The sequence below is a fragment of the Stegostoma tigrinum genome, chromosome 1, assembly GCF_030684315.1.
Source record: "Stegostoma tigrinum isolate sSteTig4 chromosome 1, sSteTig4.hap1, whole genome shotgun sequence".
Lineage (NCBI taxonomy): Eukaryota > Metazoa > Chordata > Chondrichthyes > Orectolobiformes > Stegostomatidae > Stegostoma > Stegostoma tigrinum.
This window is the reverse complement of record NC_081354.1, coordinates 65,043,231-65,068,311: the sequence shown is the minus strand read 5'-3', so window position 1 is coordinate 65,068,311 and position 25,081 is coordinate 65,043,231.

Genomic DNA, 25,081 nt, shown 5'->3' with positions numbered 1-25,081 from the left:
CTCAGATTCTCCAGCATCGGCAGTTCCCACTATCTCCTCAAAAATGCTGATGGGATGGTTAAGCATAATTTTGCATTCGTAAATCCATGTAGGCGCTGCTCAATCACACCCTTTTCTACGTATCCCGTTATCATATCCTGTAAATAATAAAATCTAACTTCTACTTTGGGCTAACAGGACTGTACTTATCCATTTCTCTCTCCTTTCCTTCTTAAATAATGGGGATACATTTCTTAATTTTTTTGTCTATAGGAACACTTCCAGAATTTATGGAATGCATTTAATGTCTCCATTGCCACCTCCTTCAATTCTCTGGAATTTAGCTAATTTGATCTAGTGGAATTATCGACTTCAATCAAATTGATTTTTTTAGGTGCTGCCTATTTTTAACATTTTTTTTCAGTTCCTCATTTTTACAAGTCCCTTGGTTCACTAATATTTCTGGGTGATTTTCTGTATCTTCCTCTGTGAACAGAGGCATAAAGTCATTGTTTAGATTCTCCATAATAAATTATCACAATTCTATCTGAAAATGGACCCACATTGGTCTTTGTTAATCTTTATCTTTTCACACATACTTAAAGGCAAATTGCAAAAGCTTATCTATTGCATTTGGTGATTTGTATTCATGTTCTGTTTTCCTTTCTTTAGAATCCAGCAGAGAATGACCAAGAAAATGGTCAATTATCCCCTATCCTTGGGATTACTGATTTTTGCCCCATAACCAGTCGCTTTCGTTTTTCACAGTGAAACCTTTTGCCACCTTTTATGGAACCTAGTTAATTCAAACCGATTTAAATTGGCTCAAAGTAGCACCTGGTCGCTGGTCATTTTAAATTCACCAGCTGCTTCTTTCTTCATTTCAGTACCTTTGCATTTAGCACTTCCTGTTAACGATGTCGGTGGCTGGTACCCCTCTATCTCTCTCTCTCTATCTTTATCCTTCTGCAGCTTCTGGCTAACGTCTCCCCAAGCAGTGATGTCAGCAGCTTTTACCTTTCTCTGTCTCTCTCTATCTCTCTGCAGCCTCTAGCTAACAACTCCCCCCTCTTGATCCAAAGATATTTATCTTAGGATCATTCTCTGTCCCTTTTCGGTGGAATACTCCCAGGATTGTCAGTGTTCCCCAATGGGTGTCTACTGTGTTAAACCATTGTAATGTGTATAAAAATATACATATTAAAAATATATATACATAAATACATAAAAACATGCACATAGGAAAGAAAAAATAGTGTACACAAAAAACACAAGTGTACATAACCTAATTCACACAGTATTTCCATAATTTTCCTTTAGTTTCATTATAGCCTCCACTTCCAATCTTCAAACAATTTCATTTTTCCACCTTCTATGGTTACATACATTGACTATGATAAATTACTAATGTAAATAGAAGCACTACTACAGCAGCATGCAACAGAATTTTGACTCATGGATGTATCTGAACATTGGTTCCCCGATTCCAGAATCTATTCCACAACCCAGGGTCCCGCAACAACTCCTTTGCTTTATCAGCATCAGTTCTAATCATTTTAATGTGTTTGGTCCACTGATGAATTATTTCGTTTGCCTCTCCCACCTTACATGTCCAATCTGCTGTCAGGTGTGGTATGGGTGGCAGTTCAATGGGAACAAACCTCCGTACATCTTGGTCTGTATCAGTGTGTTAGATAATGTTCTGGGGACCTTGGTTTGAATCCCGACATTGTAGATGGTGGAATTTAAATTTGAATTTTTTTAAAAATCTGGAATTAAGAGTCTAATGATCATCATGAATCCATTGCCAATTTTTGGAAAAATCCATCTGGTTCACTAATGCCCTTTAGGGAAGGAAACTGCCATTCCAACCTGGTCTGGCCTACATGTGACTCCAGACCCACAGCAATGTGGTTGACTCTGAACTGTACTGTGAGCAATTAGAGATAGGCAATAAATTCTGCCTAGCCAGTGACACCCACATCCCATGAAAGAATAAATAAAGAAAAATTACCTTCCCTATCTCTTCTGCTTGAACCGGAAAACCGTACTGCTTCTATGGTTTGGGGTCTGGACCGTGCATACACTCACTCCCAGCCATCATCCCACAGTGATATTTATGTTGGGCAAATACTACTGGTGCATAGAATGAGTTGTTGCACTTCATGATCATCACTCAACTTCCCTGGCTTTATCCACATTTCCCCAACCTGCATATCCTGTCCTCATATTCCCCCACCAGGATAAATGTCCAGTTTTCACTCCTCATACCTTCATGCATTTGCTAAATCATGCAATTAATCGTATCAAAACAGAGAACCACTTTGGCCATATAGTCACTCTCTAAGACATGTTCTTGTTCCCTGGGTAGTTTGATGAGGGCTGATGAATAATCTAACACAATGTCTCCCAAACTAACCTCCAACAGTACACTTATGTTTCCCACTTGTGAATCTGCTTAGAATGATTTTACTTTGAGTTTTCCAATCTGTGTCATTAACATGGGTAGTATTGATGGTGTTTCAGGATCCCCTAGAGTCCCAAAGGAATGTAACAGAGTGGCCTCCCTACCATGTACTAGGCATCTCCCCATTTCGTCCCACAGTGCATCACATACCCATAACAAAGAGGCCTGTGACTATCATTGCAGTTCGAGATTCATCCCCAAAAATGGTAGTATGTCCGTCATATCACACTGTGGGTTGGGTTCATTCGGTCCTTCCACAGGTAGGCACTGTTCGCTCCCACCCCCGACCCACATTTTCACATCTCAGATTCAAGCATTCTCTTGCAAAATGTTCCTCATGGCCACAACCATACCACCTGGACACTCAGCTTTGAGTTCTCCCTGTTCACAAGATATTCCCTCCACCTCTACCCCTTCCCACTGTCAGATAGGCTGGAGGGGGTGCCCTCTGAGTCGGTCTTCTCCCTTCATTTCTCCAGGTTGTTGCCTGATCTTTAATAGGTGTCATACTCACCCCAGAGGCCTTGGGAAATCTTATTGTTTCTGTTCCCATGCTCTAACAACCTTCTTTGTTACCCAGGCCTCAGTGTACATGCCATCATTGGGATCTAACTGCTTTAATGCCCTCCTTGACTCTTCAGTGCCATGGGACACCAGCAATATCAGCTATCAGCCCCTAGTCTCTGTCTCCAGACTGTTCCTGTACGAGGTTCTACCATATACCACCGAAATACCGCCCAAAGGTGTATTGCAAACATGGTGGGGTGTTCATCCTTTCTTTCGTAGCTCTTTGCCAGCACCTCCACTGCATTCCCTCTGTTAGCACCCATGGTCTTTAACAGCTAAGTCTCAGTTGTGCCTCCATCAACTTTCTGCTCTTCTCAGCATTATTTAAACCATGTATTTCCCTCTGGTGACTGACCACTCAGAACAGCTCCCTAGGATCATCTCCGGGCGGGCATGTCCCAATGTCTTTCACAATGTCCCTCAACTGCTGTACACCCAATGGGATGAAATATGCTACCCTCACACCCTCTACCATCTGACCATCTGCCTGCAATCCTCCTCCAGTCGTTACAAAGGGGGATTTAAGATGGAGTCTCCGAGCCTGGGTCAATAGCTGGCAATGGATCCTCTGGTGGAGGGTCCCATCATCATGACCATACCTAGCTCTTCGTCTGTTAAATCATCCCAATCTAAGCCGTCTTCACTCCCTTCCTCACTTCTTTCAGACACAAAAGCACACATTATGTCTCTCTGCGTGGCTAACTGACCTTGCAGCTTCTCTATCGCTCTCTAACCTTGTGTGTGTTCCATGGCACTATTCCTCCTATGCTGCTCTCTGATTCACGTTCATTGCAGCTTTTAAATCATTATATTTTTGCTTCTGTCCTTCCACCTCATCTTTAGCTGTTTGGACTTCTCCCTCTCGCTTACTCCTTTCACTACCCAACTTCTCACACAGCATCTGGTGCTGATTCATATGTACCAAGCCGGCACTCCTCTGTCCCTGCAGATTGGTTACCTTTTCACTTAGGTGGGCACCTCCTCACAAAGCCTTTTATTCTCTTCCTCTAGTCTGGCCCTCTTTACCTTCTCTAACTTGGCTAGCTGTCAGCATTCCAACCATTCCTCTATTAAACAGCCAGTCACCACTACCTGCTGTACTTTAAACTTCTTGTTCGACATCTTCATTTGGGCAAACTGCCAAAGGCCTTCCTCACTGGACTTTCCCTTGTCCCTAAAGTGACTTCCATTTACCCCATATTGCAGCCACTTTCCTATTATGTATTTCTGGAGAAGCTCTGTCCAACCAGGGAAGCCCATTTTGCATTGATTCATCATTATATTCTGGTGGCTATGGATTAACCACAAGCTCCCGTTCTCCCTGTACTCTGCCTCCCGCTGGCCCAGTAGAGAGGTCTCCCCTTGAACCCAAAGCTCCCGCTCGGTCCCAACCCGAGTCTCCCACTGACTCAAAGAAGAGATCTACCCTGGGATTCAAATCACAGCACCACTAAATGTGTCGGGAGTCTGGAGAACACTGGCTCTGGATGTCAGTTTATACACAGAGGGGAAGAGCCAATTCTCATAACCTCACAAATTACCTCATTAGTGTATTAAATGAGACACACGTCACAAAACTAGACTGCACATATTTTCCCACAAATTGAACTAGGATCTTTTTACACACTCACTGGAGACCTCTGACACTGCTCTGGAAGTCACAGTGTATAAAAGCTAATGCCGTGTCAGAATAATAAAGTGTGAAGCTGGATGAACACAGCAGGCCTAGCAGCATCTCAGGAGCACAAAAGCTGACATTTCTGGCCTAGACCTTTCATCAGAGAGGGGGATGGAGTGAGGGTTCTGGAATAAATAGGGAGAGAGGGGGAGGCACACCGAAGATGGAGAGAAAAGAAGATAGGTGGAGAGGAGAGTATAGGTGGGGAGGTAGGGAGGGGATAAGTCAGTCCAGGGAAGACGGACATGTCAAGGAGGTGGGATGAGGTTAGTAGGTAGGAAACGGAGGTGCGGCTGAGGTGGGAGGAAGGGATGGGTGAGAGGAAGAACAGGTTAGGGAGGCAGAGACAGGGTGGGCTGGTTTTGGGATGCAGTGAGTGGAGGGGAAGAGCTGGGCTGGTTGTGTGGTGCAGTGGGGAGAGGGGACGAACTGGGCTGGTTGTGGGATGCGGTGGGGGAAGGGGAGATTTAGAAGCTGGTGAAGTCCACATTGATACCATTAGGCTGCAGGGTTCCCAAGCGGAATATGAGTTGCTGTTCCTGCAACCTTCGGGTGACATCATTGTGGCACTGCAGGAGGCCCATGATGGACATATCATCTAAAGAATGGGAGGGGGAGTTGAAATGGTTTGCAACTGGGAGGTGCAGTTGTTTATTGCAAACCGAGCGGAGGTGTTCTGTAAAGCGGTCCCCAAGCCTCCGTTTGGTTTCCCCAATGTAGACGAAGCCACACCGGGTACAATGGATACAGTAGACCACATTGGCAGATGTGCAGGTGAACCTCAGCTTAATATGGAAAGTCATCTTGGGGCCTGGGATAGGAGTGAGGGAGGAGGTGTGGGTGCAAGTGTAGCACTTCCTCCGGTTGCAGGGGAAGGTGCCGGGTGTGGTGTGGTTGGAGGGCAGTGTGGAGTGAACAATGGAGTCACGGAGGGAGTGGTCTCTCCGGAAAGCAGACAAGGGTGGGGATGAAAAAATGTCTTGGGTGGTGGGGTCGGATTGTAGATGGCGGAAGTGTCGGAGGATGACGCATTGTATCTGGAGGTTGGTGGGGTGGTGTGTGAGAACGAGGGGGATCCTCTTTGGGCGATTGTGGCGGGGGCGGGGTGTGAGGGATGTGTTGCGGGAAATGCGGGAGATGCGGTCAAGGGCGTTCTCGACCACTGTGGGGGGAAAGTTGCGGTCCTTGAAGAACTTAGACATCTGGGATGTGCAGGAGTGGAATGTCTCATCCTGAGAGCAGATGCAGCAGAGGCGGAGGAATTGGGAATAGGGGATGGAATTTTTGCAGGAGGGTGGGTGGGAGGAGGTGTATCCTAGGTAGCTGTGGGAGTCAATGGGCTTGAAATGGACATCAGTTACAAGCTGGTTGCCTGAGATGGAGACAGGGAGATCCAGGAAGGCGAGGGATGTGTTGGAGATGGCCCAGGTGAACTTGAGGTTGGGGTGGAAGGTGTTGGTGAAGTGGATGAACTGTTCGAGCTCCTCTGGGGAGCAAGAGGCAGCGCCGATACAGTCATCAATGTAACGGAGGAAGAGGTGGGGTTTGGGGCCTGTGTAGGTGCGGAAGAGGGACTGTTCCACGTAACCTACAAAGAGGCAGGCATAGCTGGGGCCCATGCGGGTGCCCATGGCCACCCCCTTTGTCTGTAGGAAGTGGGAGGAATCAAAGGAGAAGTTGTTGAGGGTGAGGACGAGTTTGGCTAGGCGGATGAGGGTGTCGGTGGAGGGGTACTGGTCGGGCCTGCGGGACAGGAAGAAGCGGAGGACCTTGAGGCCATCTGCATGAGGAATACAGGTGTATAGGGACTGGACGTCCATAGTGAAAATGAGGTGTTGGGGGCCAGGGAATTGGAAGTTCTGGAGGAGGTGGAGGGCGTGGGTGGTGTCACGGACATAGGTAGGGAGTTCCTGGACAAAAGGGGAGAAAATTGAGTCCAGATAGGTGGAGATGAGTTTGGTGGGGCAGGAACAGGCTAAGACCTTGGGTCGACCAGGGTAGGCAGGTTCCCCACTGCATCAGACAACCAGTCCAGCTCTTCCCCTCCATCCACTGCATCCCAAAACCAGCCCAGCCTGTCTCTGCCTCCCTAACCTGTTCTTCCTCTCACACATCCCTTCCTCCCACCTCAAGCCACACCTCCATTTCCTACCTACTAACCTCATCCCACCTCCTTGACCTGTCCGTCTTCCCTGGACTGACCTATCCCCTCCCTACCTCCCCACCTATACTCTCCTCTCCACCTATCTTCTTTTCTCTCCATCTTCGGTGTGCCTCCCCCTCTCTCCCTATTTATTCCAGAACCCTCACCCCATCCCCCTCTCTGATGAAGGGTCTAGGCCTGAAACGTCAGCTTTTGTGCTCCTGAGATGCTGCTTGGCCTGCTGTGTTCATCCAGCTTCACACTTTGTTATCTTGGATTCTCCGGCGTCTGCAGTTCCCATTATCTCTCGCCGTATCAGGATAGCTGCTGCTGCTAACAACAGCTGGTGCTGGCCAGGCGCTGCACTCAATGTCATCGCTACATCTTTGACGTAGGGCCTGCTTCTGTGATGGATGGTGTTTGGAGTTTTTGCCGACTACATGCCCCAAGGTTCTTCTTCTTATTCTTTCTCTTATCTCTTTCACGTCGTACTGTCTTCTTCATGTTGGCTCAGACTAATTCACTTATTGCATGCCTTTACCTTATTGGTCCTGGCCCAGAGACTTAGGTAGCATTACCTCATTATTTCTCATCCAAATAAGACTTTTACATTGCCTCATCTTTCTCACTTTTACAGAACTTGGTTAATTCAAACCTGTTTAAAATCGACTCAAACTAGCACCTGGGCGAAGATCATTTTTAGTTCACAAGCTGTTTCTTTCTTCAGGTCAGCACCTTTGCATTCAATACATCCTGGTAGGGATGTCGGTGGCTGATACCACCACCAACACCCCCCGCCCCACCCCCAAACCTCTCTCTCTCTTTCTCTCTTTATCTCCCTGAAGCGTCTGGCTAACGTCTCCCCAGGCAGCGGTCCAGCAGCTTGTAACTTTCTCTCTCTCTATCTCTCTGCAGCCTTTGTTTAACAGGATAAGAACATACTTAAGGTCCCATCATGGGGTGTCCAAAAAAAAAGAGTTCACCAATGTTAGCAATCTTTCAAATGCTAACCTTCCTGATGAAAATTCTACTGAATCCAGTTTCACAATATTTCTGATTTGTTAGAATAGTAAATGTTGTCCTTTAACTTGGGAAGCAAAGTGATACCTGTACTCTGGCAGTTAAAACACCAGACGTGGAGATGGGATTGCATTTGTCAAAAGTGTTAGGTGAGATTTTATACAATGGCGTACAATACCTACTGAATGTTACAAAGATAACCATTCACTGCGGAACAATGTTGCTCACTATTGCATTGAGCTTACAAAGGTTAAGCGTTGACATTACCAACTTAAACAAATGCTGGAAGTGAACAGAAATGGATTGATATCATTAAATATCAGATTGATTCACAACAAAGAGTACATGTTATGGTCATCGAGAAGGATTATCTTTCAGTGCTACATTTCGTACTGAATATGGAAGTCTCTGCATTTGTTCTTGAAATTTTGGTCATATCAAAAATCTATCCTTCATCTTAAAGATGCAGAAAGAAATCTGGGAATTGAGGTACAGTTTTATACAGGTGATGGTAATTAACTGAGAATTTACTTTCCACTTCTGATTAGATATAGAAACATACTTAATCTGTGGTTACCATGTTCAGAGATACATGACTATAATGTGTATCTTAGTAATGAGGGCGTGTAAATATTGGTTCCCGTTCTATTTTCCATCACCTGGCTTTCTGAAATATAACAATATATTATGTTGAAAATCTAAGTCTCCTAAATTCAAACACTTGAGGAGACATTCTGTAGATATTGGTTTGGGAGTCTCAAGGTCTTGGTGTTGGATCTTTCTATCCATCCTCTCTGCTCAATGGAGTGACTAATGTTGAGCTGAAGGAAGTCGTTGCTAATGATGACACCATGCCCTAAGTCAAAGGCAGCATTCCGATCTCAGTTGCCAATGACGTTCAGATGTGTGAGTGAGATCCTAGCCAGATCCAGGCAGGCAAAACTACATGTTTTCTCTTTTGCTACCTATCTCCATAAATGACCTCAGACAGCTACAGATGATTGATATGGGCTTCAGTAGGCTTCACCATGACCAGCAAAAAGAGTGTCGCAGTGGCTCAGTGATTAACATTACTGCCTCACAGCGCCAGATACCAGGTTCAAATTCTAGCCTCAGGCAACTGTCTGTTTGGAGTTTGCACATTCTCCTTGTGTCTGTGTGGGTTTCCTCCAGGTGCTCAGTTTCCTCCTACAATCTAAAGATGTGCAGGCTAGGTAGATTGGCCATGCTAAATTTCCCACAGTTTCCAGGGTTGTGTAGGCTAGGTAAGTTAGCCATGGGAACTGCAGGGAAAGGGTAGGAGTGTGCGTCTGGATGGGATGCTCTTCAGAGAGTCGGTGTGGACTTGTTGGGCCAAATGGCCTGTTTCCACAGTCTAGGGATTCTATGATGGAAGGACTAAAAGCTGTTTCCCCAACACCAAGAGTTCAGGGCGTTGAAACAGATAAAGATTTTCTTGAAGTGCCAATGAGAGAGAGGAGAAGTAACTCAACCTTTCTAATGATCCTAAGTGTCGATAGCAGTTCATGATCCAGCAGGACACTGAGTGACAGAAAAGATGACTGCCTGACTAGGGAGTGGAGTTACTGTCACGGGATGGCTAATGTTGAAATTGTGTGAAGTGAACTTTGGCCACAGCAGTGATTGATTGATTGTTGTGACATGTACCGAGATATAGCGAAAAGTGTTTTGTGTATTATACAAAATGCAGCAGGGTAACAGAACAGAATGCAGAATACGGTGTTATAGCTAAAGTGTGGCCATAGTGAGGGAGAGAGAGAGATCAGAATTAACATTTGAGAGGTCCATTCAAGAGCCTAATAACAGCAGGGAAGAAGCTGTTCTTGAATCTGCTTGTACACATATTCAAATTGCTCTATCTTCTGCCCAATGAAAGACAGTATAACCAGGGTGGGAATGATCTTTGATTATGTTGGTTGTTTTCCCAAGGCAGTGGGAAGTACAGATGGAGTTAATGGATGAAAGGCTGGTTTGCGTGATGCACTCGGCTGAGTTCACCACACTCTGCAGTTTCTTGTGGTCTTGGGAAGAGCAATTAATGTACCACACTGTGATGCATCTGGATAGAATGCTCTCTGTGGTGCATTTATAAAAATTGGTAAGAATCCTTGTGGACATGCTGAATTTTCTTAGCCTCATGAGGAAGGAGAGGCGTGGTTGTGCTTTCTTAACCATTCTGTCAACAATGGTGGACCAGGACAAATTGTTAGTGATCATCGCTCCCAGGAACTTGATGCTCTCAACCATCTCCACCCCAACACTATTGATGCAGACAGGGGTGTGCCCTCCACCCCACGAACTGAAGTCGATGACCAGCTCCTCCATTTTGTTGGCATTGATGGAGAGATTGTTGTCTTTACAGCATGCTGCTAAGCACTCAATCTCTTTCCTGCATTCTGTCTCATCATTGTTTGAGATCTGACCTACAATGGTAGTGTCACCAGCAAATATGTAAATGGCGGAGGGGTGGAATTTGGCCACCCAGTTAGGAGTGTATAAGGAGTATAGTAGGGGCTAAGTACACAGTCTTGCAGTGCCCCAGTGCTGAAGACTATGGTGGAGAAGGTGTTGTTGCTTATTCTTACTGATTGCGGTCTATGGGTGAGGAAGTCAAGGGTACAATTACAGAGAGGCAAGCCAAGACTTAGGTCTCAGAGTTTAGAGATGACATTATTTGGAATTATAATGTTAACGGTGGAACCGTAGTCGATAAGTAGGAGCCTGACATAGATATCCTTGTCAAGTGAAGTGATTTCATCCCAGCATGAGATCCCTGATTGCCAAGAGACTCCTTGAGATCCTTCAAATAGATCTTATGACCCCAGTAGCAATGGTGCTGAGCTCATGCTTGTTCACATCGACGTCTTCACACAGACCATTCTCACTTATAACCAAAAGATTTTAACCATAGCCAACGTGTTAATGTGTGATTGGTTTGCTCGATTCAGTGTTCCATACTGTTACATGAGGCTAAGCCAGGTGTTCGAGATGGCATCCAAGGGGATTGAGGAAGAAGAGCTGAGCTAAAAAACCTTGAATGGCTGACAAAACAGAACCTTCAACTGGTGTAAAAGTCCAAGGGTGTTTCACCTAAATTGAAATATTAGGAATCAGAATAAATCACAGAATGTCTGGGATCCTGAACCCCAAAGAGCCATCAAGTAACTTAATGCAAGGGGCCACAGTTATGTTGTTCACTCAGCATCTGTAGGGCAGCCTCAGTAAATGGTTCAGAGGGGACTTGCTTGAGGCCAGAAGTTTGGTGGATGATTTGGAAGTAAGCAACTCTCTCAGCAAAATTGGAGGTCATGAGATGTCCTTGCAGGTTAGCTTATGTGAAATGGAGTTGGATAGCAATGAAAAGTCCTGGAGTGATCTGTCTGTTGTGAATGACGGGAGTGTGTTTAGTGTGGAGAGACCTATTCCATCTCTGGAAGAAGCAGCAGGGTTGATCTGTCAGGAAGCAGCAACTAAAGCAACAAATGTTGCCAATAACATGACCCCTGCTGATCGCATGACTGCTTAGTAAATGGTCACTGTGTGCTACGTACAGTTGCTGGGATGGCAAGTTTTAAGCAGATAGGTTGTAAGGGGCATTGAACAGCACTTTGCCACAGTGAGAGAGGGCACAAAGCAGGAGAGTTCAAGCAATTGAGTAACCAAAAGTGAATGACAGGCTTAAGTTCATGTAAATACTTTGTTTTTCAAATTTAACCTCAATTTGCATTCATGTTTGTAAAGATCTGAGGCCAGTAGAATGAAGAATCCTTGCTTCATGATCTTTGGACCACCTTTGCGCTTAAATCACGCATTACATCTATAAGTTTTTTTTTTGCCATACATGCAACTTGACAAATGCCTTTTGAAATCTATGTTGACCATAAATTTCATCATGTTCCTTATCTGAAATCTCCCATTCATTATAACGTTAGTCCAAGATTCTAACACTCCACATCTTTCATAGGAGCAGCAATTAGAAACAAAGCTAAGGATTAATTAAATTCCCTCTGATGGATGAACTTGAGAAATAGGACAGTGACTGTAAGGTAGAAACAAATTTTGCGCCCAAACACAACTGTGCATCTACACTATCCTGTTAAGACATCATTTATATATGTATTTGAATTTTGATAATGGTTATATTGAATAAATAATTTTAAATTTAAAACTACCTTTTATTTGACATAGGTGTTTAAATTGGTCTTGAACAGTATCAATAATGAATCAGCAGCTTGTTCTACATTGTACCTAATCTTAAACTCCTACAAATTCTAGTGAAAGATCATTTGAAACTTGCTTTGTCACTAAAGCTACAAAGCTATCCAGCCTTGTGATTGTAATCAATCAAATTGATCATGTTCAAAGAGAACTGGATCAATTAAGTGGACAGATGTTGAATACTACTCATAATAGATTATGTTTCTGGAATTCAAGTACAGTAAAACAATCTGATGGATTACATAACCTCTACACCTGATTTCCTGAAAGGCCCTACTGTTGAGCCAAACCTTGCATCAGCAGCTTCAGTCATAAAATGTGTGTCATGAAGACTCTTGAAATGCATCCCATTCTATTGTAAAAAATACCCTAATGTCATTAATGGTAAATCAAAATAGATTATCCTGAACCATCATTAAAGTCATATTTGTCTTTTGCGTGGCACCACAATATTCTTTTTCTCAAGGGCATATCAGTGCAATATATAAAGCTCAGGGAAGGGCAACTAGAAAAGGGGGGGCTACAAAAGACTCGGGTTCTAAGTTAAACTCCCACCAACTAATGAGAGTAAGGGCTGAAAAGCTAGCAGTCACCTAGTCACCCGATCCACACTGACCCTGTTCTATGTGACATTGTAACAGATATATTCTGGGCAGTCAGTGAGGACCTCATACCAAGTGGGCAAGGGCCTCAGCTAAGTTCTAAAGTAAGACTCTGATTAGATTAGATTCCCTACAGTGTAGAAACAGATCCTTCAGCCCAACAAGTCCACACCGCCCTTTGAAGCATCCCATCCAGACCCATCCCCCTATAACCCATACACCCCTGAACACTAAGGGCAATTTAGTATGGCCAATCCACCTAGCCTGCACAACTTTGGACTGTGGGAGGAAACCAGAGCACCCAGAGGAAACTCACACCGACACGGGGAGAATGTGCAAACTCCACACAGATAGTTGCCTGAGGCTGGAATTGAATCCAGGTCCCTGGTGCCATGAGGCTGCAGTGCTAACCACTGAGCCACCATGCCACACCAACATTCAGACTCCAATGTGTCTTAATCCATGGCATACCTGGAATGTGAGCTGTTTTATGAGGATGGGATGGACAGGCTGGGCTCATTTCTACTGGAGTGTAGAAGAGTAGGTGTTGACTTGTTTGAAGTTTAGGTTCCTGAATTGTCTTGATTGGGTGAATGTGGAGAGGATGTTCACTCTTGTAGGTGAGCCCAGAACTAAGAGGCACTGTTTTAAAATTAAAGGACATGCTTTTACATATGAGAAGAATGTTCTTCTTTTGTATTATGAAGTTCTCTTGCCTAAAGGTGGTGGAAGTGAGATCATTGAATATTTTAAAGGCATTGGTGAATTGATTCTTGTTAGGCAAAGGAATCAAAGTCTAACAGTGCCAGATCGGAATGTGGAATTTTAAACACACATAGATCAGCCATGCGCTTATAGAACAGCAAAGCAGGCTCAAGCAGCCAAATGGTGAATTTCTGCTCCTATTTCCGATGTACACACATTTGTATTTGGCATCTAGTATCAGCCTCAGGAACACCTGATTTAAAATCAGAGTTTTAGATGTTTACAATATGAAAGAGAAATGAATCTGCTGCTTTAGAAATGAAGAGCATACTAGCATGAACCATCACTTATCAATCATGAGAACTATAGACAAGAGTATAAATAAGTAAAATATAAATAAATCCAGAGACAAGAAGAAGTTTTGCCTCAAAAGTCTTAAGGATCAGAAATTAAGCCCAAATTCAAAGATCATAATGCCACTATGATTAATAACAAATGTCTGATTCAGGATTAATTATAAGGATAAATGCATTATTTTATTATTGTGTATATTAATGCTATATAGTAGAATACCACTTTGGAAACAACAAAACACCTTGTAAAAAGTGATAACAAAGTTTGAAGCTGGATGAACACAGCAGGCCAAGCAGCATCTCAGGAGCACAAAAACTGACGTTTTGGGCCTAGAGCCTTCATTAGAGATCATCTGATGAAGGGTCCAGGCCTGAAACATCAGTTTTTGTGTCCTGAGATGCTGCTTGGCCTGCTGTGTTCATCCAGCTTCACACTTTGTTATCTTGGATTCTCCAGCATCTGCAGTTCCCATTATCTTTGTAAAAAGTGAATTTTTTTTTGAACCACGGTCTCAATTATTTGATTAAAAATGGTCTAGCCAGTTTAGGAATTGCAAGGTGAACAAACTTCTTTCCAGCATGTTACTTAGATTTTCCAATAATATTATTGACTTTAACCCATTAATTATAATTGACTCATAATGTTGCTACAGTCAGAAAAGTTAGACCAATCGGATGTCGGTAAATTTGTACTAGGGAGGAAATTTATCTCCGATATGAGATGAATTCCTACGTTTTTTTGGACAGTACTGTTTTATTTTTCTTTCTATTTAGTTGAAGAGAATGAGTTTAAAGCTGAATCTGAAATACTGCACCACAAACAATGCACAATTTGGAAAAACTGCATGGAAGAGTCAGCCTAGGTTATATGCTTTAACTGTTGAAGTGGGATTTGGACCAACAGCTAAAAACAGGCCTATATGCAGCTTCTCCAGAGTCATATAACATTGAAACAGACCCTTCAATCCAACCAGTTCATGCAGATCATAACCCCAAACTAAACTAGTCCTACTTGCCTGCAATTGGCACATATCCCTCCAAACATTTGTTATTCATGTACTTATCCAAATGTCTTTTAAATGTTGTAACTGTACCTGTATCCAGCACTTCCTCTGGAGCTCATTTCACATATGAACGACCCTCTGTGTAAAAAGGTTGCCCTCATATCTTTTTTTAATCTTTCCCCTCTCACTTTAAAAATATGCCCCCAAGACCATTGCCATTCACCTTATCTACACTCCTCATGATTTTATAAACTTCCATAAGGCCACTTCTCAACCTTTCACACTTCAGTGAAAAAAGTCCCAGCCTATCCAGGCTCTCCTTGTAAGCCAAACCCTCCATTCCCGGCACCACCCTTGTAAAACTTTTCTGAACCCTACCTAACTTAATAATAGCCCTTCTACTGTAGGGCAACCACAACTGCACACAGTATCCCAGAAGTGGCCTCACCAATGCCCTGTACAACCCCAACATGACATCCTAACTCCTATACTCAAAGGTCTGAACAATGAAAGCAACGGTGCTAAATGTCTTCTTAACCACCCTCTCTACATGTGATGCAAACTTCAAAGAAGTAGGTAGACGAATCCCTAGGTCACACCAGACAATGCATTTCCATGCCCATTCACTCACTATACACTACATATAGCAATAAACTTTACACTGATAATTGGCAATGTAGAAAATTTGGTTGAGACTCACCCAGAAATCCATTAGTCTCTTGAAACACCTAAGTCTCTGCTTGAGTAACAACTTTGACTTCCTGATCTCTGCTATCAATATTACAATGTTTATTAACAGTGTTTCAAAGGGGCAAACGTTTTAGCCTTTCAACTTATTGGGCTGCAGTGAAACAGGTTTTTTTAACACTGTGGGAAGTTATTAATGATTGTCTTTTCTTTAAAAAAAAGGCTATTTGTTTTGGCCAGTTACATTTTTACTCCTCATTATCAGTATCAAAATTGAATACTTCTAATTGGTAACTCTTGCTGCATGAATTATTCCAAATATTTTTATTCTATAAAATAATGTCTTTCTTGTGCTCTAGTGAATTAAACTTCAATTTGGACTAAATGACTCCCACCCTTTCATATTAAAGCTTTATTATTGAAAATTTCAGTCTAACATTTCCACTGTTCTAAATTGTTATTGTCTTTGAAATACTATTTGCAGCAAGCATTACTTGCCAAGTAAGTATGCTGAAAAGGCTATAAATGGAGATCTTTACCATTTTTAATACTATTTATATTCTCCGGAAATAAAACAAATTATATTTTTAGTTATATTTTTAAAATATGACAATGTACTATGATTTTCTACACAACCTCTTATACAAGTTAAATCATAAAATGATGAGGGGCATGGATAGGGTGAATAGCCAAGGTCTTTTTCCCAGGGTAGGGGAGTCCAAAACTAGAGGGGACACATTAAGGTGAGAGGGGAAAGATTTATTAGGGACTTAAGGGTTAACCTTTTCACAGAAATGGTGGTATATGCATGGAATGAGCTTCCAGAGGAGGTGGTGAGGCTGGTACAATTACGTTTAAAAGACATCTGGATTGGTACAGAAATAGGAAGGATTTACAGGAATATGGGCCAAATGCTGGGAAATGGGACTATATTAATTTTGGATATCTGGTTGGCGTGGACAAATTGGACTGAAGGGTTTGTTTCCATGCTGTACAGCTCTACAACTCTATGACTCTATGACGTATTGACATTACTTAATCTTGCATCAGCACTTCACCGTACAATGTAGCAATAAATGTGGCCTACTAGGAGTTAATAAAAGTAATAATGTAATTGACAGGCCAGAGTATTGAACTTGTTAACATCACTGGTTGCAGTAATTAGTCACTAATTAATTATTTGCAATGTTGTACTCTTTATTTCATTGCAGAATGCTGTGGTTAGCATCCCTCACTGATAGTTTTGTATTTCTTTACGTACATTAGTGACTAATAAGCTATTCATGGGCAGTGAAATTCTTTGGTATGAAAGCAATTTGCACATGCATAGCAACTTTAATGGAAACATGTGACACAGAGCAATATTTAGAAAAAAATCTAAAATCAAAGGCAAAGAATGAGATATTTGGAGGAGGAACCAAAAGCTTGGTTAAAGAAATTGCTTTTGATGAAGGACTTAAATAAGATGGAAATACAAAGGTAAAAAAGTTCAGATAGGAAACTTTGAAGTGTTCAGACTGAGTAAAACATGTTGAACAGTGAGAGGTGAAGGGTTGCCAGTCAAGATTAAATGTATTGCAGGAGATTTAATCACATGACTTGCTCCCCTGTTCCAGCCATTGGTAGGCCAACAAATGCATCTTTGTGATGCACTGCCTTTCTATTCCAATTAGAAAACTAAAAGATTCATTATGCAATGTATTGTCTGTTGGCCAAACTTTTGTTGGCACTTTTCAAGATTTTTATACCTCATAAAGAAAATTTCAAAAAAGCAATCTTGTTACATGATTCCATGCTTTATCCCCCGGGGTGCACAGAGTCAGGTCCTAGAAATTGATTTCAATTCACAGACTCAAGACCAATCCCAGAGGATTTAGTAACCTTAGCTGGAGGAAGCATGAGTTGAAGGAGGACGGCACTTGTTAAAGGGCTGGGGAAATTTACAGAGCAAGGAAGAGACAAGAAAATAAAGAAATTTAAAAACAGGATTGTAAATGTTAAATTGGAGGTATTGTGGAATTGAGATCTGATGCAGGACAGCAGGAATATGATTGAAGGGGAGCAGAAATTAGTGTGTGATAGGATACCGACAGCAGTTATGAATCAAAGTTTCAAGTCCTGGAAAATAGGATCAAACACAGAAATTGCTGGAAAAGCTCAGCAGGTATAGCTGCAACTGTGAAGAGAAATAACTCTCACCCTTGTCATTGTGTAACCATCATGAAACATAGCATGCCTTCTGGCCACATCCCATTTAAACACTTATCGAAGTCAACACCACTGTTTATTAAGTGTCAACTAGATACCTGAAGAATTAACATTTGAGGTCTGGTGTTTTGTTTCTGATTTACAGTACCTGCAGGCCTTTCAGTTTTTGACTAGAGAATAGGATATTTGTCACAAGAGTTACTGGAATAATTGAAACTGCAGATGGCAAGGACATGGATGAAAGTTTCAGCAAAAGGTAAATGAAGACATGATCAGAAATCAGTGATGTTCTGGAGCTGGATATCAGTGGTCTTTGTGATGAAGAAAATGTAGAATATAGGTGCACAATCTCAGTGTAAATAGGATATTAAGGTTGTGAAGAGTGAAGGCAGGGGAGAAGGATAGATCTAAATTTGAGGTTAAGAACTTTGCGGCAGGGGCTAAAGGCAATGTGCTGAATTTTATTTTTGGTGAATCTTATTTTTTGGCTGTGTGTGTGAGTTGTATTGAGCTGTTTGGAGAGATTCTAGCTGTGATACTCAATAAGAGCTCTCACCATTTCTTACTAAACCTGCCTTACTATTGACTTGCTCTGCCCTATATGCTACCTTACATCTGATTCTAGCTCCATCTTACTACATACTCCGAGGGCAATTCACCATGCAGTGGAAAGCTGTCAAAAGCATTGCTTGCACCCATACAATTTTCAAAGGTTGCTGCGCATCCAGACAAGCATTGGCAATCTGCTGTGGCCCATACAACAACAATATAATGGCATTGCAATTACAAAGTATGCCGCTCCCTCACACACCCAACCCCATACTCTCACCCTGGTCACTGTGTAACCATCACGTCACATAGCATGCTTTCTGGCCACATCCCATTTAAACACTTCTCAAAGTCAACACTACTGTTTCTTAAGTATCAACTAGATACCTGAAGCTTGGTATTGTCCAGTAAAGGGATATCATATCCAGACAAGCAGCCAATCAAGTCCAAGCATGAGCTTTGATTGACAACCAGCTAAGAGAAGCACAAATAAATAGAGCCTGCAGTTTGTCCCCACAGTGTGAACCAAATGTTGGCATCATGGCCTTGACATTCCATGATGGTCTCATGCACCCAGTTCTCATCTACTGGAACTAGGTGTCAGTCAGGCCATATCAGTGCCTAGTGTGAAGCACAAGGACTGCTTAATGTCCTCATTCTTCTCATTAGATGATTGCTCTCCCCTTTCACTGGCTCCTCAGCATCTACCATATCACACTGCAACATTGGAATAGTCTTCAAGATATTAACAAAAAAAGACATGGTAGGTAAAGATAACTTATTTCCACAGTTTGGGAATTCTGGAAATAGGGGACATAGTCTAAAAATTAGGGCCAGACTGTCTAGGAGAGATGTTAGGAAGCATTCCACACACAAAAGGTGGAGGATCATTGGAACTCTCTTCCACAAAAGGCAGTGGATGCTAGCTCAGTTATTAATTGTAAATTTGAGATAGGTAACTTGGCATTAGGGATATGTTCCAAGGCAAATTTATAGAGTTAAGCCACAGATCAACTGTGATCCCATTGGTGAAACTGGCCTGAGGGACTGAATGGCCTACTCCTATGTTTTTCCTATATTTCAGTGTTCCAATATTCACTTGTCCCTCGGAAGTTCATTAAGTGATGGGGTACTTTTGCCCGGTGTGGCCTCCTTTTTTTATGTTATTGTCACCAACTTCTGCATCACTGAAGTGAAATGGTTGTTCAGCAACTACAACTGGCACGGTGCAATCAACTTTTCACCAGCATTTGACATATCAGTGCATCCAGCCTGCATGCATTACATGTGTGCAAAGACAAGTTTGCAAATAAAACATAGCTGGAGTATGTCAACTCAAGTTTCATGTATTTGAACTTCGATATTCTAACATACAGCAAATGTGGACCTCTCTTAGAGGTATAAACTGGTTTTGTGCTGTATTAATTCTCTTTAAATATCCTCCATTGTTCTTCAGTTCTTTTACCCATTCACAGATTTTCCCAGTTAACTGTAGACAGTTGCTGTTGCATCTTGTTAAAATAGGCCTTACCTAAATCTAAAACTCGAGTAGCTCATCAGCTTTGACTCACTTGTTTCTCAGAAAGCTATCAGCTATCCATCTCAGACTTCAACAAATTCAATGCATCATATTCAAGGAACGGGGGAAAGAAAAGGAAAACAGTAGTTTTTGTGGATGGAGGAATTGATTTTGTTTTGGGATGAGTAAAAGATGCCAGTTTAGAACTAGACATGGGGAATGTTAGCAGAGGTTTAGGTTTGATGGGCTATGGAGACTGACACAGCATATTGCAAAATCATTGAATTCTCACACTTATTGGAGAAGAGCATTGTACAGGAAAGAGCCATTTAAGAAGAAGTTGATATTGGGTTTGAGAAGAAGGCAAGTGTTACCTATGCACTCCAATATGAACTTGAAGGAGATGATTTTGGTGTGATATTTTTATTTTTATTCACATTTTGAGTCCAATTGTTTACTGAAGCAAAGATGCCAAGTGACTAAAGACTGTTACTTCCTTGTCAGATTTTCTTGCAGGGAGGTTGGAACACAATGTTCGAGATTGGAGCCTATTGACCATTAATCCAGAACCAAATAACACACCAGTAAGAATTCTTCCCAAGGAAAGAAAGGCTGAGGGACTTGGGGCTGTTTTCGTTAGAGAGAAGAGGGTTGAGAGATGACTTAATTGAGACATATAAAATAATCAGAGGGTTAGATAGGGTGGATAGGGAGAGCCTTTTTCCTAGGATAGTAACGGCAAGCACGAGAGGGCAAAGCTTTAAATTGAGGGGTGAAAGATATAGGACAGATGTCAGAGGTAGTTTCTTTACTCAGAGAGTAGTAAGGGTATGGAATGCTCTGCCTGCAACGGTAGTAAATTTGCCAACTTTAAGTACATTTAAGTTGTTGCTGGACAAGCATATGGATGTACATGGAATAGTGTAGGTTAGATGGGCTTCAGATTGGTATGACAGGTCGGCACAACATCGAGGGCCGAAGGGCCTGTACTGTGCTGTAATGTTCTATGTTCTAACGTTCTATGTTCTATGTTCTATGAGGGACAGAGAAATTGGGAGTCCTGTGCTGTTTGTTGGTTCATGGTGAACAATGATATATTTTTGCACACTCTATTTATGAAATAGGATCAGAGCAAAGAAAAATACCTGGAACTTCAAAATTGGGCAATAATGGTGAGATAGTTCAATACAGTAAAACTGTTATTGATTATCAGAACTGTATTTGATTATCAAATTATCAGAGGTAATTTATGTTTACCTTTGTATCGTTGGAATCAGAAAACAAGAGAAAGCACATAATTCAGCAAAACATGAGATCTCAGGCTTATTTAGCACCATTTAGTTAGAGCTATCCCCCTACCACTTTATCTCTCTCTATCACTTTCATTCATCATTTGAAACAGAGCTGAGATTCCATCAGACATATGAATGCATTGTAACCCCAGCCAACACACTTTGCAGCAATAAAAAAGAATGAGCTCCTAAATTAGAACATAGACTGAATGGTGATGGACGGAAATCCCTTCTTCTTAGCAAAATGATGATGTTTGTTATTAAAAACAAGAAATGCTAGAAATCACAGCAGGTCAGTCAACACCCATGGAGAGAAAGCAAGCTAACGCTTTGAGTCTAGATGACTTTTCATCAGAGATGAAGATTGCTAGTTGGGGCACATAAAGCCTGTGCATTTAGTCAATTGGGGCAAGAATCCAGGAAAGTCTTGTGACTCTGCAGAAATAGCCAACACAGCAAACTGTGTGCTCTTGAACAAACTTGATAGAATGTGCAGCCCTGACAAGAGCATTTGTCTTTTCTTTATACTGGCACAAAGTGTAATTCTGTCAGAATTTATCAATCACACATTGGAATATGCCAATAGTAAAACACATAGCACTGATGTCACCTTACTTAAATCCTACTGGTCTGGAACTAAAATCCTTACTCAAAGGTGACCTATTTTTAACTACTTTCCCTCTTTTTTTCAGGAGCATTGCTTTACACATAGAGTTGTATAGTCATCGAACTGTACAGCATGGAAACAGACCCTTCAGTCTAACTCGTTCATGCCGAACAGATGTCTGAATTAATCTGGTCCCATTTGGCCCATATACCTCTGACCCTTCCTATTAGTGTACCCATCAGATGCCTTTTAAATGTTGTAATTGGACCAGTCTCCACCACCTCCTCTGGCAGCTCATTTTATTCACGCACAACCATCTGCATGAAAAAGTTGCCCTTAGGTCCCTTTTAAATCTTTCCCTTTTCAATTTAAACTTATGCTGTCTAGTTTGGACTTCCCTAATCTTGGGAAAATACCTTGAGTATACATCCTGTCCTTGCCCCTCATGATTTTATAAACTGCTAGAAGTTTTCCTCAGCCTCCGATGTTCCAGGGAAAATAGCCCCAGCCTATTCAGCCCCTGTCTATTGCTCAAACCTTCCAATCCCAGCAACATTCTTGTAAATCTATTTGGCATTCTTCAAAGTTTAATGGCATCTTTCCTACAGCAAGGAGACCAGTATTGAATGCAATATTCCAGAAGTGGACTGACCAATATCCTGTAGAGCTGACCACAACATGCTAACTTCTGCATTCAATGTACTGAACATTAAAGGCAAGCATACCAAACACCTTCTTCACTATCCTGTCAAGCTGCAACTCCACGTTATTGGAATTTTGAACCTGCATTCCAAGGTCTCTTTGTTCAGCAACACTCGCCAGGACCCTATCATTAATTGTATAAATCCTGCCCATATTTGCCTTTCCAAAATGCAATACCTCACATTTATCTAAATTAAACTCCATCTGCCACTCCTAAGTCCATTGGCCTATCTGATCAAGGTCCCATTGTACTCTTCACTGTCCACTACACCTCCTATTTTGGTGTCATCTGCAAACTTACTAACCATTTCTCCTGTATTCACATCCAAATCATTTATATAAATGACAAAATGTAATGAACCCAGCAATGATCTGTGTGGCACACCACTGGTTACAGGCCTCTAGGCTAAAAACAACACTCCACCAACACCTCTGTCACTCCACCAACACGCCTGTCACCTACCTTCATGCCAATTTTGTAACCAAATGTCTAGCAGTCCCTGGATTTGATGTGATCTAACCTTGCTAACCAGTCTACCATGTGGAACCTTGTTGAACGCCTTACTGAAGTCCATATAGACAATGTCCAGCACTCTGCCTTCATCAATTTTCTTTGACACTTCTTCGAAAAACACACTCAAGTTTGTGAGACATGATTTCCCACACACAAAGCTGCGTTGGCCATCCCTAATCAGTCCTTGCTTTTCCAACTACATGTCAATGCTATACTTGAGAATCCCCTCCAACAACTTGCCCACCATTGACATCAGAGTCATCGGTCCATAGTTCCCTGGCTTTTCCTTAAATAATGGCACATCCAGCCTTATTCAAGATTTCTGCAGATCTGTTCAGAGATGTTACTGGAACTCTAGAGCTAGGTCCTAGAGACTTGAACCCAGGTCCTTTGGCTCAGAGGTAGAGACACGACCAGAGCCTCTTCTGCAGAGCTACCCTGAAATGAAGCTCAAACTAACCCTTTCCTTTCCCATCTTTGGGCATCTCTCCCATGTTTAAAAAAGATCAAGTCTGAAAACTTCCATCAGAAAGCTTAAGGTATTACTGAGTACTTTGCTCAGTTGTTATTTCTTCTAATGTAAACAGAAACCCATTAGTCCTGGAGCCTACTCCTCTCTTAATTTGTTTTAAAAAATAAATCATGATGGCTGCAGAAATACTTCCAAGTTAATCATTAAACTCTTCAGGCACTCAGAAAAACCCATATCTCGCACAACCAAAATTCAAAAATCTAAACTTAAAAAAAAATGAATTACATGAAAATACACTGAAATCACAAACTCCACATCACAATATATAAATAAATCATTCTTGCCAACAACATTTTATAGGTTCCATAGTTTTTACTATTTCTCGGAGGAATCCAATTTTAAATTTAAGACTTCAGAGGAGCAGAACAACATAAGTATTTGGTAGCATTTGTACGTACATTGAAATTTTTGCCAAATGTATTTTGCAAAAAGAAACATTCTACATTCTGTCAATGACTCGAAAATGCAATAGAAAACCTTTGCATTGTGAAAGGTATAAATGAAAGACCTAATTTTCAGTCAGGCTCCAATTCACAGATGGTCTTGATAAGCTGATTGGTTTTGCTTAGATACTTGTTAGAAAAGTGGTTTTCATGGTAAAACAACAATCATGGATAAATTCATCATGGTTGATGTCATCTCTTTCAAATTTCACAAATTGAGTGATAGCCATTTACAGAATATAAACCTCTCCCTATTTTTCCCATTCTGACAATCATGGAACTTTGAATGCATTTTAAACCCAATGGAAATTGAATAAATTTGGAGTCTACATCAACTTCTTGCCCCATAAAGCAGCATCTTTATAGCACCACAACAATTTATGCAATTAGAATCCCAAAATGTTTAATGGGAAATCAGGATTGCCACCTACGTATTATATGCTACATTCATGTAAATTACCAATTAAACACCAATATCTAGTTTTAAGGCATGTTGTGTGATTAGCCCATCAAGTTATCCTTCCTTCCTCACACTGCTCTCTAGTCAGCCAATTAAGAAAAACACAACTTGCATTCAAATACTTACGCAGATTTTCATTTAGCGAGTTTTGAGAAGATTTGTAGCTCAGGTTGAGGTTCTGGATGTGAGTTTGCTCACTGAGCTGGAAGGTTAGTTTTCAGACGTTTCGTCACCATTCTAGGTAACATCATCAGTGAGCCTCCGACGAAGCGCTGGTGTTATGTCCCGCTTTCTATTTATCTGTTTAGGTTTCCTTGGGTTGGTGATGTCATTTCCTGTTCTTTTTCTCAGGGGATGGTAGATTGGCTCCAAATCAATGTGTTTGTTGATGGAGTTCCGGTTGGAATGCCATGCTTCTAGGAATTCTCGTGCGTGTCTCTGTTTGGCTTGTCCTAGGATGGATGTGTTGTCCCAATCAAAGTGGTGTCCTTCCTCATCTGTATGTAAGGATACTAGTGATAGTGGGTAATGTTGATTTGTGGCTAGTTGACGTTCATGTATCCTGGTGGCTAGCTTTCTGCCTGTTTGTCACAGTTCTTGCAGGGTATTTTGTAGATGACGTTCGTTTTGCTTGTTGTCTGTATCGGGTCTTTGAAGTTCTTTATAATATAACCACTCTCCCCTATGTCAAAGACATTTCCGAAATGACTGCCAGACCACTCAGACCTCTTGGCATCAGGGTAGCCCACAAACCCACCAACACACTAAAACAGCAGCTAATGAATTTAAAAGACCCTATATAGACAACAAA